The sequence below is a fragment of the Falco peregrinus genome, chromosome 2 (genome assembly GCF_023634155.1).
Source record: "Falco peregrinus isolate bFalPer1 chromosome 2, bFalPer1.pri, whole genome shotgun sequence".
Lineage (NCBI taxonomy): Eukaryota > Metazoa > Chordata > Aves > Falconiformes > Falconidae > Falco > Falco peregrinus.
In genome coordinates this window covers 22,536,619-22,553,745 of record NC_073722.1, presented here as the reverse complement: position 1 = coordinate 22,553,745, position 17,127 = coordinate 22,536,619, and the positions used below count along the sequence as shown (strand labels likewise).

Genomic DNA, 17,127 nt, shown 5'->3' with positions numbered 1-17,127 from the left:
ATGAGAGAAGATTGCTTTATAAGTAAGGATTTGTAGGATCGAACTGGAGTAAGAGCGTAAGAAATGCCCTGCTGCATCAAACCATTGGCACATGCAGCCCCGTGTTTTGTCTCTCACAGTGGCAGAAGGAAATGCCATGCAGGCATTGGAGCACAGAGCCTGGTCCCGTGCTGTCCAGAACATATTATATATTGGATATATAAACAGTCAAGAGGGGATAGGAAGAAAGCAAGGAGACAACGTGAAATTTTCCCATTCACAAAAAGCTGTGTTGTGTCTTAGAAGGTGGCTCTTCAAAGGAAACCACTCAAAGCACTCACAAATAGCTCATTCAGTAGTTTACCGCACTCCTGCTACGAAGGTAACTTTAGCCAGTGTACAGCTGCCAGTTTGGTAAAACACACGAGTAGCCCACAGCAGCCATCCCATATACGCATATAATTGTCTGGCTTACCCTCCTAATCAAACTTATTTCTTATTCCACACTGGTCTTGTTTGCCAGCCATCACTAATGGGCTTGTTAGTGGAAACTGCAAGTGATGGGCTGCTCCTCAGCCTCCACCATCCCTTTTCGGAGAAGTAGCAGGTCAGCTGGGTATCTCGCCAATGAAAGAAGCATCACATAAGCTTTTGGGTGTCTTGACACTGTCTTTATCTGCTTTGTATACAGCACCGACAGTATTTCAGACACAATTAAAAAAAATAAAATCAAACCATTCAAGCTGCTTTTCATCTGACAAACTGACAAGTGATGGATTAATGTGCCCCAAGAGATTCTGAGAGATAAAAGCTTTTTGTTTAGTTCAACAGCCCTGCCAAAGGGTTTAGAAAGGCTGCTTCCTCAGTGTTAAAGTACAGCTCTCATCTGCATTTATAATTTAACATCTCTGGAAGTATGAACAACAACAGCTTACGAATAAGCCCACCCATCTTCTGTAAAAGAATAAGCTTACCCATGATGTTAAGATCACTTCTTTACTTCGGGATGTGGAGACGGGACTCTAGTTGTATCATTTCCTTCATCACCTTTCCAGTCTCAGCTGAAAAATAATAAGACACCTATTTGACCTTGAAACCTCTGACTTGAGGAAAAGAGGTTTCCTGGATGATTAAAGCAACGTAGTTCTGTGCAGTTCTCTGCCCTCTCTGCAGTCATTTTCAAGGTTTACTGATTTCTTTTTAAAGCAAAAAAAGATTAAAACCACCAAGTATCAGTAATGGTGCTGGCTTTACCAATTACAGACATTTTGGGAAGCTCACAGAAACATTACAAGTTTCTGGTATGAAAATGGCATATCCTAATAATAGGAAGGAGAGGGCTTCGGCTGAGACTGAGACAGTTTCTTATAGTGTGTTGTGCTTAACAGATAGGGTTGAATATCCGTCCCTAATATTTTTCTATGTACAGCATATTTGCTTTGCCTTTCAGACTTTTTCTTACAGTGGATGAATACATTTAATAACCAAACTGCTCGTTGTGTCTCTACAGAAGGAAAACATATGCTTTTACACAAAATATTTATCAGCAAATGTCACAGTTGAAGTTATGGGCATTACAGATACTGCTTGTCAGTTGAAATTCTTGATCAATCTGAAAATTTAGGTTATGGGAAGCTAGTGAATGGAATAACATGAACCAGGGAGATTCAAGGTGGAAGTACCTCCCAGTTTTCCTAATGATTAACTGGGGGAAAACTCCCCAAGAACTAAATGGTTATCTTCTGATGCCCCTAAGACAACACTGGCTGTTCCTCTTAAAGGTATTTTCATTGAATCCTAGTTACTAGGCTTAGTTCAGAGGTGACCACATGAAATGTAACGGTCTCTTTTATGGAGGAAGACAGGCACAGTGATCTATTGATCTCTTCTTCCTTTAATAGCTGTGACCAGAGAATTTAAATGTTGCCAGCAGGTAATGAGTTCATCACCGAGAAGCTGGCTTTTTAGGGGAGCCTGGGTTCAGTCCTGCCTGTGATTAATTGCTGGCTTTCCAGCCAAGCCTTCTGCAGAGGTCATCTGCCGAGAGCTTCAGAACTACCTGGTCATCATTAGAACCAGAAGAGCTCATTTAGAAAGACAGAGGTAGGGAATGAATGGGCTCCTGTAGGAAATCCTGGATCAGAGAAAATAATCCAGTTGATATACCTTCGAAGGTATACAATCTGTAAGGATAATCATGTAGGAAACAGATAACCCCTGCAATAGAATCCGAAGCTGAGCGATGACTGGCATGTTAAGCCTGTGGCTAACATTTTTAGTTAAAAACTAAAAATAACAAAAAGAAAAAATTAAATTAGAAAAAAAAACCCTGAAAAAGCCTTGGCTGTATTTCCTATTGAACCAGAAAAAGGTTTAGCCTTTCTTGATAAAGGATAGGAAATAACTGAAGAAACACTGAGGGTCCTGTGGTACAGCAAAACATGTTTATAAAGTCATTATATATTTATATAATGGACTATTTTCAGCTTACAAATTTTATATTCAGGTAAGTTTTCTCATCAAAGAATCATCAAAGTATTCTTGATATAATGTTTTTAAGATTTTTGGGGAAAAAAAAAGTTTCTTTCTAACGAATTTTACACTGAAAAAGCATGAATAAATTGATTATGATAATATATAACAGCCTAAACCAAAAAGATTGCTTGCTACCTAAAATGCAGAAATGCACAATATGAGTTACAATGCTACTAAATTCATGGCCTCTGAGAGGGTAAGTGGGAAAGAAACTGGTGAGAGTGACGCATGTAGAACAGAAGTGGTTCTGTTTCATGCCATCAACAACAATCTGTAGCTGCTCACTGTCCCATCTGTAATTAATTTAGAAATACATTGCTTAACTGAGTATTTACTCGTGGCTTTTTGACCAGATTCATAAAAATGAGCAGAATGGATTGAATCTCTGAAATTGCAGCATGCATGACAATATTTCAGACAACAGGAAATCTCAGCAAGAAATTTGTAGCTCCTTGGGTTTCTTTCCAATTTTTCTTACACAATTCCTTTGCAGGTAAGCCTGCCTGCAGGCCTTGTCTTTGTTCTAGGCGTGCCATGCACAGGAATTAAACGTACAGGACTAGAAGGATGCTTCTGGGCCGTTTTAGCCTTTTATAATATGGCCAGGCTTCACCTCTCATCTTCCTCTGCTAATCAGATTAAAATTCTACCCCATGCCAATACAACATTAACAGTTAGAAAACCTTGCTTAATATCCAGCCTATACACATCCATTTTCAGCTTGGAGCCATTTGTTCTGTTCCAGTATCGTCCTTCAATTTCCATTAAGCTTGTCCCCAAATGCTGTTAATACCACTTCTGTGTGGAGAGTGCATTTGCATCCTTTTTCAGTCTTTGTTTTCAGTCTCTGATCGGAAGACAGGTTTTCCTTTTCCCTGTCATCCTCAAATCTTCCCCTGACAGCTGTTCAGACTGGATTTTCTCTTTCTCAGATAAGGTAAAGCCCAATTCTAGGTATTACTTACATTTCTAAATCTCATTATTATTTGGGGGGACATCTCACCAGCCCTTTTCTATTTCTGCTTAAAATATAAAAACATGGTTATATCTATTCTGATATATTCTAGCACCACAAATCCCATATAACCATCACTTGGATAAGATAAAGCCAAGCCTATCTCTAAATAGTTGCTTCCAAGTGATGAAGCCAACTAGATGCTCAGGCATCCAACTAGAGACAGCCGAGATGCAATGGGGATTTAGTCCAAAAGAGGAGACTCCCATCTCCCCACAACAGAAAAAAGAGTTTGGACCATGGCATGAGTAGAGTAAGTAGACCAGATATGTAATTCATCAACATCTTTCCTCTTACCTATGTGCTCCTTTACAGTGACAGACAGAAAGAAATCGTTTCTGTGGGAAATGGTTGTGTTTCTGGACCCTTATTTTTTTAAAAAATACGTCCTACATAGTGTTTTTTTCTATTTACTGAACTAGTAGACTGCTTCACTGTATACACATTGCATATGTATACACTGGTATATATCATCATGATATATTTCCCAACTAATAATTTCTTAAAAACAGTCTCAAGTTTCTGCTGTACAGCTTGTAATGAAATACCATGGCCCCAAATCCCATTTTTTCCTGACTTTAGCAGCATATTACTGTATTTCCAGGGGAGATATATATGAGTTACAAAGTTTGATTGTGCAATAATAGCTGCTCAGGGATTTACAGCCCTTGCTATCTCTTTGTTACAAAGGTACCTGCCAAATGTGAGATTTTCCTTCAGGAAAAACGATTAGCCATGTACAATGAAATCATGGACTATTGCTATTCTGGAACTTTTCTGGAACTTTTGGCAGGATTGCTTTGGAGACCCACATCACCTTTCACTGCAAGCCTCTTGGTGGTTGGGACCCTATAAATATCAAAGTCAAGAGCAATCTCTGATTATAATTGTCCAAAGAAATACATTTCTGGCTCTTTTCATGATGTCATTGACCTTGAGAAGAATAATTGCTAAAGTTAAAACGTCTCTGGGTGATCTGTTGAGCAGCAAAATTGCTTACTCACTGTCATGACAACCCCCGCAGGGCTGGTATTTGTGACCTGCCAACTGTCTGATTGTAACTATTAGTTTTGGAGGCTGGATGCCTTAGGAAAGATTAAGATAAATTCTCCGCATTGATCTCAGATTGAGAGGAGAAATGTCACCTCTTCATTTGGAGATGGATCAGTGGAAATAATTTTCAAATACTACTGATTATTCATGAGGTAAAAACAATTGCTAATTCCTTGCAGCAGCAGAATTTCCTTATTTAAAATGAACATCATTGTTCAGAAATAACTCCCAAATTACCATCTCATTTGCTTTCCCTAAAAGGTATTAAATGTGATCAGTGTGCTCATATAAGGAATCAAACAAATGATAGAAAATTAGTCAGTAGCAAACAATCTGACTAACAGGAGTTTTGAAGGGAATTAAAAGACGCACAGGGCACGTCTGCTTTCTTGACTTGGTTTTAGGCTGTGCAGAAGGTATCTCAGAAGGCTGACCTGGAGGACTGGCGTGCAGAGATTTATGATGTGCAGCCATGGGCTGCTGAGCATCCCAACCCGAGAGAGTTTAGTATGTCTAACAGTGACTTGAGATTGTTTTTAGGTTCCACAGTGAAAAAAACAACCAGCAGGCATATGAATGGTCTTCTTTGAACAAGGACATGTGGTCGGGCTATAGGAGTGTTACATCTCTGGAGCTAACAGGCAAATCTGTATCAAAACCAGTGCACATTGGCATGGCCTCAAAATTACCCAATAAAATTTCAGATAGCTCAGAAGAACATGCAAGAAAATAATATTTAAAGGATCCTATTAGAAATCCTCCCTGTCCCACAGGAGAAGAGAAAATCTGTAAGTGCACCACTGGCTGTGTAAAAAGTTTTACAGTATATTGAATAGTTCTCATGTTTTGATGAACCAAGGGTACCTCGGCAGGGAGACCCTTAAGGCAACTCAGAATGCAAAAGCAGAAACAGGAAAGAGATAGCAGGAGTCAAGATGACAAGAAAAATATCAAGGAGTCACTTAGCAAATGTGAGAACATACTTTAAACCTATTGCTGTGGATAAATAAAAACAATCGGCATTTTCTGTTAGTTAGCATGCATCTGTTTTAGCTAGTGTCACTTGCGCCTGGTGTGGTTTGGGGGGTTAAGTCACTGCTTGGAGTCAGAATCATGTGGGTAAAAGGCAAGTAATATCAGTACCCTATAAAAAAGGTAGGTAATCACATCCTGAGATGACAACACATATGACACTTAATGGCTTGAACAAAGCTCTACAAACAGCAGCACAGAGAATTCATCATTAGTTTCTGCTACAAGAACACTGAGCACTAAGAGCAGGAGTAAGTACCTTTCTGTAGTTTGATGGCAGCCTCAAGACTCAAGCCTCTACTACTGAAACAGCCTCAGGATTTCTACAAATTATAGAAGAGTCCCCAGACTCAAAAAGCTATTTCCAACACTGAGTAGTGATGTATTTTAGTTGGTATTTAGCAGACAGCCTCAAGAGTCAAAAACAATTTTATGCAAAATAAAATGTGAGAAAAATCATTAAACTGAAGAAAGTGACAGTTGAGAACTTAACAAAAAAACTTCTAGCATATGCCCCCAAAACCACAAACTTGGGCTGAAAAAGAAAACTCCAGGTTAAAAATCAGCCTGGCTTTGAAAGAAATGGAAGTCACAATAAAGCAAGATAAATATTGCTATTGCCGTTTCATTTCTTTGGAAGTCAGGCTGCTCTTTTAAACAGCACACCTTTCGTTCCCAAGCGCGGGCTAACCTGCATAATAGGGGAGGAGAAAGTGAGAGCAGTGAAGGTAAGTGAAAACTTGCACTTTGAAGAAAGGGAGGTAAAGGACTCAAAAATATATAGGTGCCAGGCAGAGCTGAAACACCAAAAGCTTTTAAAATGCACTCTTGGCCCTGACGCTGTCCATGGCAGTTTCAGACAGTTTGGGAAGCAGTAACAGGAGTATCCTTTCCATCACCCCAAAAGCACTTTGTTCCCAGGAGTTACCTGCTCAGCAAGATGAGGAGTCCTGAACTATAACGGGCAGGTTGCATATCAGACAGCAAAGAACAGCCACCTTCCTCTTCTGAAAAGTAAAAATGAAAATGTCATTTTGAATACAGAAGAATACAGACAGTTTCAGAAAATACAGCTGTCTGGTTACAAGGCTCAGTGCCTGTTTTGAGCTTCTTAATGCTAATGACAGGTTTTTGACTGTGACAATGAGTAAAGACACTGCCTTTCTGGGTTGATGTAAGGGTCTGTCCCTCAGTCAGAGTAAAATTTTAGTGATGCCACGTGGTGACCTTTGAAGCTGTCCTTTCCAGAAAGGACTGTAAAGGATCTTCTGATAGACCAGTCTCAAGTACAAGGCTAGCAAGAAAGCAATGCATGCGGTGTTTGGCTCAAGTTCCTTCCTCTTGCCCGAGTCAATTATATATAATTTAAATTGGACTCCTACATTCTCCTCATCTCCTCTCACTGCCTTTCACCAAACAGTTAATACTTCCTTCCTCCATCACTTGCTAATGTCTGTTGGCATTAGCTGAAGTTGCCAGCCCAATGTGGGAGTCAGCTAAGAGAAAGAAAACCATAGAGCGGGATGACGAGGCTGACCATTTCTTCTGAACTTCATGCGTTATTTCAGCAGCTCTGCTGGAGCCCCCTCTTTCAAACCTTCACACTTCTTGCCAGCTCAGAGGCTCCAATTTCAACATTTTCTTTACGGTAACTCCTAGTTGTGGCAAGCCAAATGTACATATTTTTCAACATAGATAAACCCCCTTCACTCGCATCTGAGAATAAGACTAATTTGTGAGTGTTCAATACATCTTACTATTAACATGGATACCAACAAGGCAGCCAAGTCAATAAATTACATGAGATAGGCTTCTCCCAGAGGACGAGAAGGAAGTAAATGAATACAGGTACATATGTTAGGCGAGGCTGAGTCCCTAACAAGACATCTGTGGAAGGGAAGAAGAGAATAAATCTTTTTCTTATTCTCAGTGGAACTGCATTAATCTTGCCTCAGTTAGGCTTTTCTTACCTATTGCTTTTCCCCCATGAGCAAGCAAATAAAAACTGTAGAAAGGATGGAAAGAGAAGAGCCATAGCCAAGGTAGAATGAATAATAAAATAAAATAAATAAAAAAGATGTAGACAATTATTCTTTCAGAGCAGAAGACAGTTACAATACTGTGATTAAGCAAAGCACAGCTCCTCCTGAAGAGTTTGACTTTACACAGCTTACGCACTACATTTTTCTTTGCCCACAAACAGCTAAAACTAATCCTTTACAGGGCATTTTGTCAGACCAGGAGGACGAGATGACTGTTGTGAAGAACAGACCCCCACATGCAGAGCCATTTTCTCTGCCAGGCACTAAGACCTGGTGCCTTTATAACACAGCCCCAGGGGCAACGAGCTGTTCATTCCCCCCTCCCACTCCATTTGCTTTGGGTGTCTGAAGAAGAAACACATCCCATTTTCACTGACGTAGTGTACAGACTGTACCTCACGCTCCGTAACAGAAAGACACAGTCACTTCTTGTGTTCAGGGTGCCCATTTCACGCTTACATATGTAGAAATGCCTGTGCTCTGCGTGATGCAAATGTTTCTCCATTATGGAACTCTCTTTGGAAGGTGCCGACAATTAGTGATCTGCTAATCTAGTAATGCAAGAGGGTACGTCTGTACCCCCATAGCAGAGCAGGCAAGAACACCAAGGTGCATTCATATGTGCCTTAGGGGTGTGGAAAGCATGGATTTAGAGAGGACCTTCACAGGGTAACCTTCAAAGCCTGTACTCCTTGACAGTGTTGAGGCATTTTAATAATCTCTTAGGAGCAAATGACACAGAATGCAGAAACAGCAACAAAAATTACTCACAGATTTCCTACCCACATACTGTTCGCATTTGTTGAAAGCACATTCTACTGCAGTCAATGAGATCTACCTTTTCTATTTCTGCTAAAAAAAACCCCAAAACCCCAAGCGTATCTGCCTGTCCATCTATCCATCATCTTCTGGTACATCATAGCACCACAAATCCCTACAACCACTATTAGATAAACCCAACGTTCACACCAGGTAGGTCCCAACTAGTACCTTCCTTCCTCCTCCTCATGCATCTGCTGGGAAAGCCAGAGCCTGGAGGCAGGCAGAGGCCCCAGCCCTGGGCGCAGCCACATGCCCAGAAAAGCCAGGACTCAGGACATTTGGCAAACTTTCTCCAGCCCTGACTGAACCCTCACCATCTCAGGAAGGTCAGCTATTTCCTTCTGCCTTGCTTCGTGATTCCCACAGCCCTTTCTCCGTCAGTCCTCTGCGCTGGTCCCAGACTTCTCTTCCTTTCTCATTTCCCTCCCAGTGCATCGCGTAATCCCTTCCCAGGTCAGCCACCCTGGAGCAGAGGAAAGAAGCCCGAATGTCCATTGGTTTTAGTGCTACAATGCTGCTCTCCTTGACTTGGCATTCTACAACTTTACCCACCCAATTTCTATGTAGAGCTTAAACTCTTTGAGGCAGAAGCTGTCTCATACTCAGTGTTTTCAGAATGCCTAGCACAACAGCGCTCTATTTCATGACCTTCAGATGGTCCCTTCTCCCCCCCCTTTGCTTATATAATGCATATGATTCATTAATATGAAGTCTCCCGTAACACAGAACATCTGGGTTTAGGTTTTGATTTTTTCTTATTCTGTGAAGTTGTCAAGTCAGCTTTGGGATATTTTGTCTAAACTTGATCCTTAGAAAGTTGATGTCACTAGGATGGAAATCCTTTCCAATTTCATCTCACAGGGATAATCCCATGTTGGTATATGCTATTTCCTGATCAGATGTTTGTGTTAGGAGAACACCTTTCAAAAGTTGTGTCTTTCGTTTAGTTTTGGAAAAGATAATCCTCGGGTCATTAACACTTTCTGTGGTCCTGTTGAGCTTGGCAGAGTTTTCTTTCCTTACATTTCACAGCAGTTTTTCCCCCTATGGATATTCCCTTGAAAGGTTTCCTCCATCTGTTTTGTATTTTAATGCTTGGAGGAGGCTCTGTATCTCGGGTGATGTGGCCATTTCTACACAGGTCACTATCTGGTTTGCCTTTAAAAATGTACCAGCTTTGCAAATTAGAGGGTAACAATTTATCATCCAAATAGGGCTAACTCTCTCATCACTGGTCAAGGAATGACTTCTTTCAAATGTCAGATAACAGATGGTGAAGAGAAATTTTACATCCTCTTCTTCCAAAACTACCATTTGAGCTAGCAGGGAAAAAGTGAGAAAAGAGGAAAGCTGGACACATGCTTCAGATTTTAAACATACTTGGTTTAATCAGCATTTAAAACCTGACCTGAACTAAAATTATACAGTTAATTGCCATTTCCCCCCCCCCTATTTGGTCAAAATTGTCATACTCTGAAATCCGATTCAAAATTGACAAATTGTTTACTAGTTTATAAAGTCCATCTGCTTTTGTCTTTACGACGTAGTGATGCCAAGACACCACTGGTAAGTTACTCAAAGTTTTTAATCAAAACCCCCAAATTAAGTGACATTGTAAAAAATATGTTTGTATATTTCTTAGCAAGAAATTGCTATTGCTACAATTTCCTTGCAGTAAAGTGTTCTGTTCTAGGAAGATGAGATAAACAGGTGAAAAAATGTCTATGGGATATACTTCAAAATCCAGAATTTTATGTATAGCCTAGAAACATTGGCTGATATTAAACATTGCACCATGTAAGAAATAATTAGTACTTATATTAAATCTGTACAAATGGATACATATATTTTGTCTGTCTCTATTAGATTATTACATTGCTGGTGATACAAGGTATCCCAAAGCTAACAAACTTGAAAATTACAGTTTGTAGCAGACATGAAATGGTGGGTGAAATTTAGCTCAGACTAAGCAGTGTTTGGTTTGGACATGCGTGGTACTTCTGAAGGACTGAAACTCAGATATTTCCTGTTACTACAAACTTGACCACAACCTTTGTTTTGGTATCTGTGTTTTAGAACTGCGGCGCCATGTCTGTTGGGAAGGAGCTGTGAGCCCAGCGAGCCCACCGCTGACCATGGCCCCAAGCGCCGCATCTGTGTGTGTGTTAAACCCCCCCGGGGGGTGACGCCGCCCCCTCCCCGGGCAGCCTGTGCCCGTGCCGGGCCACCCTTTCCCTGAAGACGTTTTTCCCGATATCCAGCCTAAACCTGCCCTGGCACAGCCTGGGGCCGTTCCCTCTTGTCCTGTCGCTTGTTCCCTGGGAGCAGAGACCGACCCCCCCCTCACAGCCCCTGTCAGGCAGCTGTGGGGAGCGGTCAGGCCCCCCGAGCCCCTCTCCAGGCTAAGCACCCCAGTGCCCTCAGCTGCTCCTTGTAAGACACGTACTCCAGCCCCTCCATCATCTTCGCTGCCCTCCTCTGGACACGTTCCAGCACCTCTACGGTCCTCTTGAAGTGAAGGGCCAAATTATTCTGAATGCGTGCAAGGAGTAATAACCCTGTATTCAGCTGGAGCCAACAGTGTCTGCAGAGTGACTGACATTACAGTCTGGTTGAGTCTCTGAATGTCTCTGGTAAGACTTGGTCCAACTAGAGATTATAGGGTTAAATGGGTGTTTTTTCTAACTGAAATTGTTATCCGTCATTAAATCTTTATAATAAACTTTACAATTTTAATTCTTTATCAAGATCTCTGTTGATGTCATTAGGAATTCTATTTGAATATATATTGAGTAATTGTTAAATACTGGGTATTTATAAATTGTCTTGACCTTAAAAGTAGCTGTGTGTCTTTTGGGAAGCAAAGTAAGTTGTTATGGTTATTACCATGATCAATATGTAATTGATTATACAGTGGAAGACATCTTTATGTATATATCTTGCTCTCACAAAAAATGTGTATGTAGACAAAAAGAAGAAAATCCTAGAAAAGTTCTGTCTAAGAAATGCACATTATTGCTACACTATGAGCCACAAGATTCAAAGAGTACCTGAAATTCCCTGGAGAGATGAGAACCAAGACTGAACAGATTATTCATCTGCCCTTTCTGATGTATTTGCTGAGTTGTTTTGTTCAGAAAACAAGGAAAATGTTAGTTTTATTCTTATAGTTGGCGCTGGAGATTTTAGTGTATGTTCTCATTTTTATAGCAAAACTCTCTTGTCACTTAAATGCACCCACCTTCTGCCCATTCTCAATTAACATCCCTCCGGTGTAACAACAATGTTCAGTCTCATTTTGGGGCAAACCATGACAGTATCTTCTGTTCAGTTCTGCTCCAAAAGTTGTCGTTAGTGGAATCTGAATCCCTTCCTTGCTACCTTGATGGAAAAGGACAGGAAAAGATTTTAAATTTCGTGAAGTAATTTAAAAAACAGCAGCAATTTTTCATCTTGCTCAGCTTCCTCGGCCAAAGCTTATCCTAATGCTCCTCCAAATACTTGTATTCTCCCCTGCATATTTAGCTGATGCTAGCAGATGCTGAGTCTGCGTGTCAGCCCTCCGGGGATGGAGCCATAAATGTCTTCCTCAAAACTGCATCGAGTACCATTCCCCTCACAGCAAAACTTAATGAGTTTGCATAGGAATCAAAAAGCAAATGAGGCCCCTCACTAAGAGGAATTCAAGTTATAGTTTACTTTCTTATCCTTGCTTGAACTCAGCCTCCTGCAACCACTGAAAGGCTTTCTCTCTTTAAAATTCATGTATTCTGTGGATGGTGCTCGCAGCATCTTACTGACAAGGATGAAAGGCAACAGGGCAAAGCCAAGCCCTGAACAACCATTTTATTTGATCACCTTGTGCAGAGTAGATCTGTACAAAACAGACCAAACCAGAGAATGATTTCCCATTAAACTGAAAAGAGACAAAAATAAGAGGATTGAATAAAATAAGTCTAACCTATGTGAAACGAATGGCCTGAATGGACTACATACTGTTCTTGTTGCAAGTGGAGAGTTACATTTATAGCAGCTGGCATCTGATTGCATAAGTGTCATGGTGTTAAGTGTTTTGTCACTGTTTATGGGTTGGGGTAAAGCTTAAAATGGGCTAGAAAGAAGAGGGTAAATAAAAAGATACAAGTTATTTTTGTTGGTTTGTTTTTTCCCCTGAAAACTCAGTTTTAGAGCTAATCCTGTGTTTTCTGAGAACCTGATTCCTGATTTCTGCGTCACTAGCTTTGGCAGGACTCAGTGTTTGTCACCAGCACAGTGTTGCTGTGAATGCTGCTAACAGTATCCTGAGTGGTAAAACAAAAAAGATGAATGATATGCTCTGAAGACTGAAAATTTACTAAGGAATTTTGACTTGAGGAAAACATAAGAACATCTTTTCTAATCATTTTGGTGACACAGATAAATACGAAACACGAAACTCAGGGGAAAAAAACTTTTGTAAGGTTGGATACACTGTTAATACCAATAAAATCAGATTATAAATACCAGATCTTCATATAATGCAATTCACTTTCCTTCCATTGATTTAAACAAGTATTATATTGACTTAAAGGCAGCTATGTCAACTTCTATCATCAAGGGGTTTGGTTCTGAATATGTAAGAACTTGATTTCTTAAAGTCTTTTATATTTATCATTCCCATGGTGCATAGAGAGGCTGATCATACCTCAGCAAAGCACAGGCTGCCAAACAAATGAACAAAACCCAAATCCCTCACCACATGACCTCAGTTTAGATCATTCTGTGTGGGGACACATATGGATACAGAAGTACATTTTTTATATATATATATATATATACACATACACACACACACATATAATCTCTACACACACATATATACATAAAAGCATATATAAATGAACAAAATAATCTAAATAAATTCTAAAATTAGATATAAACACATTCAAATAAAATTTAGAAATTCATTCTGATGACTTGATCGCGTTCCGTGTCTTTGTTCACTCACATGCATTCATTCATTCCCATGCTGGCTTGCCCCTGAAGTAACAAGGTCTGTAACCAGAAAGACAGTGACTTCTATAAATCTCAAAGTACAGTAATCCGGGATTAAAAAAGTAAAGTGGTACCATTACAGCAGATAATTGTAACGCTGGAGAAATAGGTCAGAGCTGCAGTTCATCTCGACACTGCTACCAACAAATGAGGTCAGGTTTGGCTTTCTTTTGTTGTGCTCTTGCTTTGAAAGAAAAGACCTTTTTTTGGTATTGATAAAGAATATCGCATTCCCAAGCAGCAACACTAGAAAAGATAAGAGCAGAAATTAAACCTCTGGTCTACATGGCCTGAGGTATCCAGTCCCTCCTCAGAGCGTTTGTGCTGAAGGCTTCCAGAATTTCCATGTGTGCGTTCCACCCAACACACGCACAAGTAAATCTTCCTACGCTCTTTTTAATACTTCTTACAAAATTACATACATTGTTGCACTTGAGTAGTGTACAGCATGCACAAAAACATAATGGAATCCTCCAAACACCCTCCGTGTAAAGGAGGACAAACAGGCGGGCTGGTTCATAGCACTCTCCGTCACTACATGCGCATGCTCTGGTTACTTATTAAAGAGAAGTTGTCTCTACAGAACTTCTAAAGGAAATGAAAATAAGAATCCCAGAATTTTTTGTAATTGCTTTTATGGAGCGGAGTCATTCAAGAAGGAATTTTGTGCAGCTGGTAAAGGCAGTGTAACTACAAAAAAAATTACAGCCTTCCTATAAATTCTCTATGATCCCTAAGGAAACCTCAGGAAACAGGCTATTGCAATGCAGATTTGCGCGGTTCCCTGAAGAACACTGCACTTTCACAAATCCTTCCCTGAAGAGATTTAGCTTTTCAACAGTTTACACTCAAGTACAGTTAATTTTGATGGCCCCTGCCTGCTTACAAGCCTAATGTTTAGATTTTGTATCAATTACCACATGAGACTCTTTCTGGGTCACTACTACGGCTGCACGCACTTTGTAGCCGGTTTCATCCTCTGTGTAAACAATAAGTGTGAAGCACACTGCCCTCTCTGAACCAGCTGAGGTACAAAACTGCCAATAAATAGTCAGTTCAGGTGTTTGCCGTCAAGGATTAGAAGCGTGGAAGAAACACATGGACAACTCCTTTGTCCTACATCACGAGATACAAATTCAATTTCAGTTCAAATAATAAACTGGTGCCTAATACTGTTGATATGAATAGTAAGACTCATTTGCAAGAACACAGGTGAACCACTGCTACAGCCTTGTTTGCAAGCATTTACCAATTCATGCCCTTTGTTAATGGCAAGCATTTGGACAGATGTTAGTATTTATGCAATTATGATTTGTAAAAATCTGATCAGCTTGTGCTAGGCGTGAGCTGTTAATTCTTTTCTAATTCAAAACCTTTATCAAGACCCATGAAAGTTTGCAGTCAAGGTTTTTTAAGTTTTCTCCTTTGATATTCATCTAGATATATACATCATCTATTAAATATTTACAGAGGAAACCTCTTAGAACAATGAAATATAAATGAGTCATTTGGTGGAGACAATGCATTTTTCTGCCAAGTTTTACCTGGACCAGTATTAGGGGGATTTATGCAGGAATAGGATAGTCTGATGAATCTGGCAAAGGGGAATCAATAGGAGAATAATTAATTTAACTTCTTATTTTTCAAAGTGACAGATTGATGATGGGTCATGAAAAAAATATGAAGCATTATCATTTTCCCTCTACTGTAGGCAGATTAGGTAGATCAAGATAAAAGGTCTGTAGGTGTTCCTTACCTGACACAGGGATCTTTCTACAGAAAAGTTACAAAGGCTTCTGGGTGAACATAATGATATTTAAGGGAGTAAATGTTTACACTTCATGAACATATGTATTTTAAAGTAGAAACATAATATATCAAGGAGTCAATACTTCATTGTCTATAAGGATTTCACAAATTGTGGCTGAATTTCCTAATGTAATACTGAAGCCTGCTTGTCAGAGAGTTCTGACATAAAGGAAAACACGCAACTGAGTAAGAGCTGGTAATACCAGGCGAGCAGGCTTGTGTATCTGATGGCCTTCAGCAACTGGGGAGGAGCTACCAACAAATGACAGCTGTCACCAGTAAACAGCCATGGCATATGGGGCACTTCCCAGAAAAAGCCAGAGAGACTTAACTATAAAATCACAGAATGGTAAGCGCACATTGCATTTGGTATGGTTCTTTAAATTTATTTTTATTTGACCCCATTTATGACACATTTGAATTGCTGTACTCTGAAAGTACGATTTGTTTTCTTACAGCTTCATTTTTATTTTATTTTATTTTATTTTTTCCCCCAGGTAGCCTCCTCTTCCTCCTTTCCTTTCCTTTTAATGTGAGGGAAGGACTGCAACAGCCACACCAGCTGCTGAAATTTGCTGCTTGTTTGTAGAGGAGATAAAGTAAAAGCAAAAAAAGTGTAAATCACCTTGTCAGCCTCTAGTGGGAAGAATGCAACTGACTCTCTGCCTGGGCTAAGGATAAATGTAACACTGACTCAGAAAACATAACTTACTAGTATTTCAGGGAGGACAGTACTTTTGTAGCCAGCACCTGACAGAATGGATGTTTGCTCTTACCATTTGCTGCGTCTTGTTCGGGAGTTAAACATCATGGCCATGTTTCCTATTCCAGGGATCAGAAGAAAACTCAAGCTGCGGTAGAATGCAATAAATACGTCTCCAGGATCACTCAGTGCTGGAAGGAAAAGCAGTACATTTTTGCAAACGCTGAATGCAGCACATTCATACTGTGGCTCTAGACAACGTTCCCAGCCTCTAACATGAGTGAAGATACCCATATGCTTAAGTCTCAGTAAAAGCAGTATTTAGGTGTGTGCTTGATTTAAATGCAGAAAGCAAAATAATAAATGTCTGTTTAAGCCACCACTTGTGTGTTCATTCTCTCAGAGAGAAGGTAAGTTTCTTACATTCTTGGTATTATATAGTATCGTTCACTTACCCTCTTTTTGTATCTTTCTTGACTAGAAGTATTTTTGAATGTTGTCTCTATCGCTACATGCAGAAGTTCCCTTTAGCTTTAGGCTTCAACAACTCAGCTACCAACACTCTGAAAACCAGAAAGCCTAATAACTCTTGACAGTTTACATAATCTCAAAAGTTGTTCCACTGAAATTTGATAGAAAACGTTGCAGTTGCAATATTTGGATCACTACATGAATTAAACAAGGGTTTGGTTCACTTTCTAGAAATAAAAAGCACAATAATAAGTCTCCTAAAAAAGTGCAAATATAGCAGAAAGGGGGGAGTGTTGTTACACTTTTTTTTTTATATAGTAATAATTTCACTTCCTCCTTGATCAAATTAAAGGAAATTTTAAAGCTTGTGAACAACCATGATAATTTCAATTTAGATCAGTTCGGTTCTGTGAACGCTTTCAATTTAAAATATATGCTCAAGTAATTTCTCCTGACCAAATGCAAAATACTTTCCTTTACAGCTGCCCAGAATAATAAAGGATTTGAGCTCTCTTAACTCTTGCTCTCCAAACTCCAAGGGGAAAATATTATTGCATGCTGGGAGTCATTACGATGATTCCAGCCAAGTTATGAAAAAACACTAGTTTTACTAGTCTTTGCTGAGGCTTTCT

The 17,127-nt window shown here is 39.8% G+C and overlaps 1 long non-coding RNA gene across 2 annotated transcripts in view; it reads right to left on the bottom strand.

The window, feature by feature from the left end:
* Positions 1-17,127, bottom strand: part of LOC114013786 (uncharacterized) — a 31,325-nt gene extending 14,198 nt beyond the window's left edge. For both annotated transcript variants that reach the window (XR_003556969.2, XR_003556970.2), the window contains exons 1-5: positions 16,098-17,127; positions 13,587-13,758; positions 11,720-11,859; positions 6,543-6,621; positions 954-1,040 (exon numbers count right to left, since the gene is read on the bottom strand). This is a non-coding gene — a long non-coding RNA (uncharacterized LOC114013786). The remainder of the gene's footprint in view (positions 1-953; positions 1,041-6,542; positions 6,622-11,719; positions 11,860-13,586; positions 13,759-16,097) is intronic.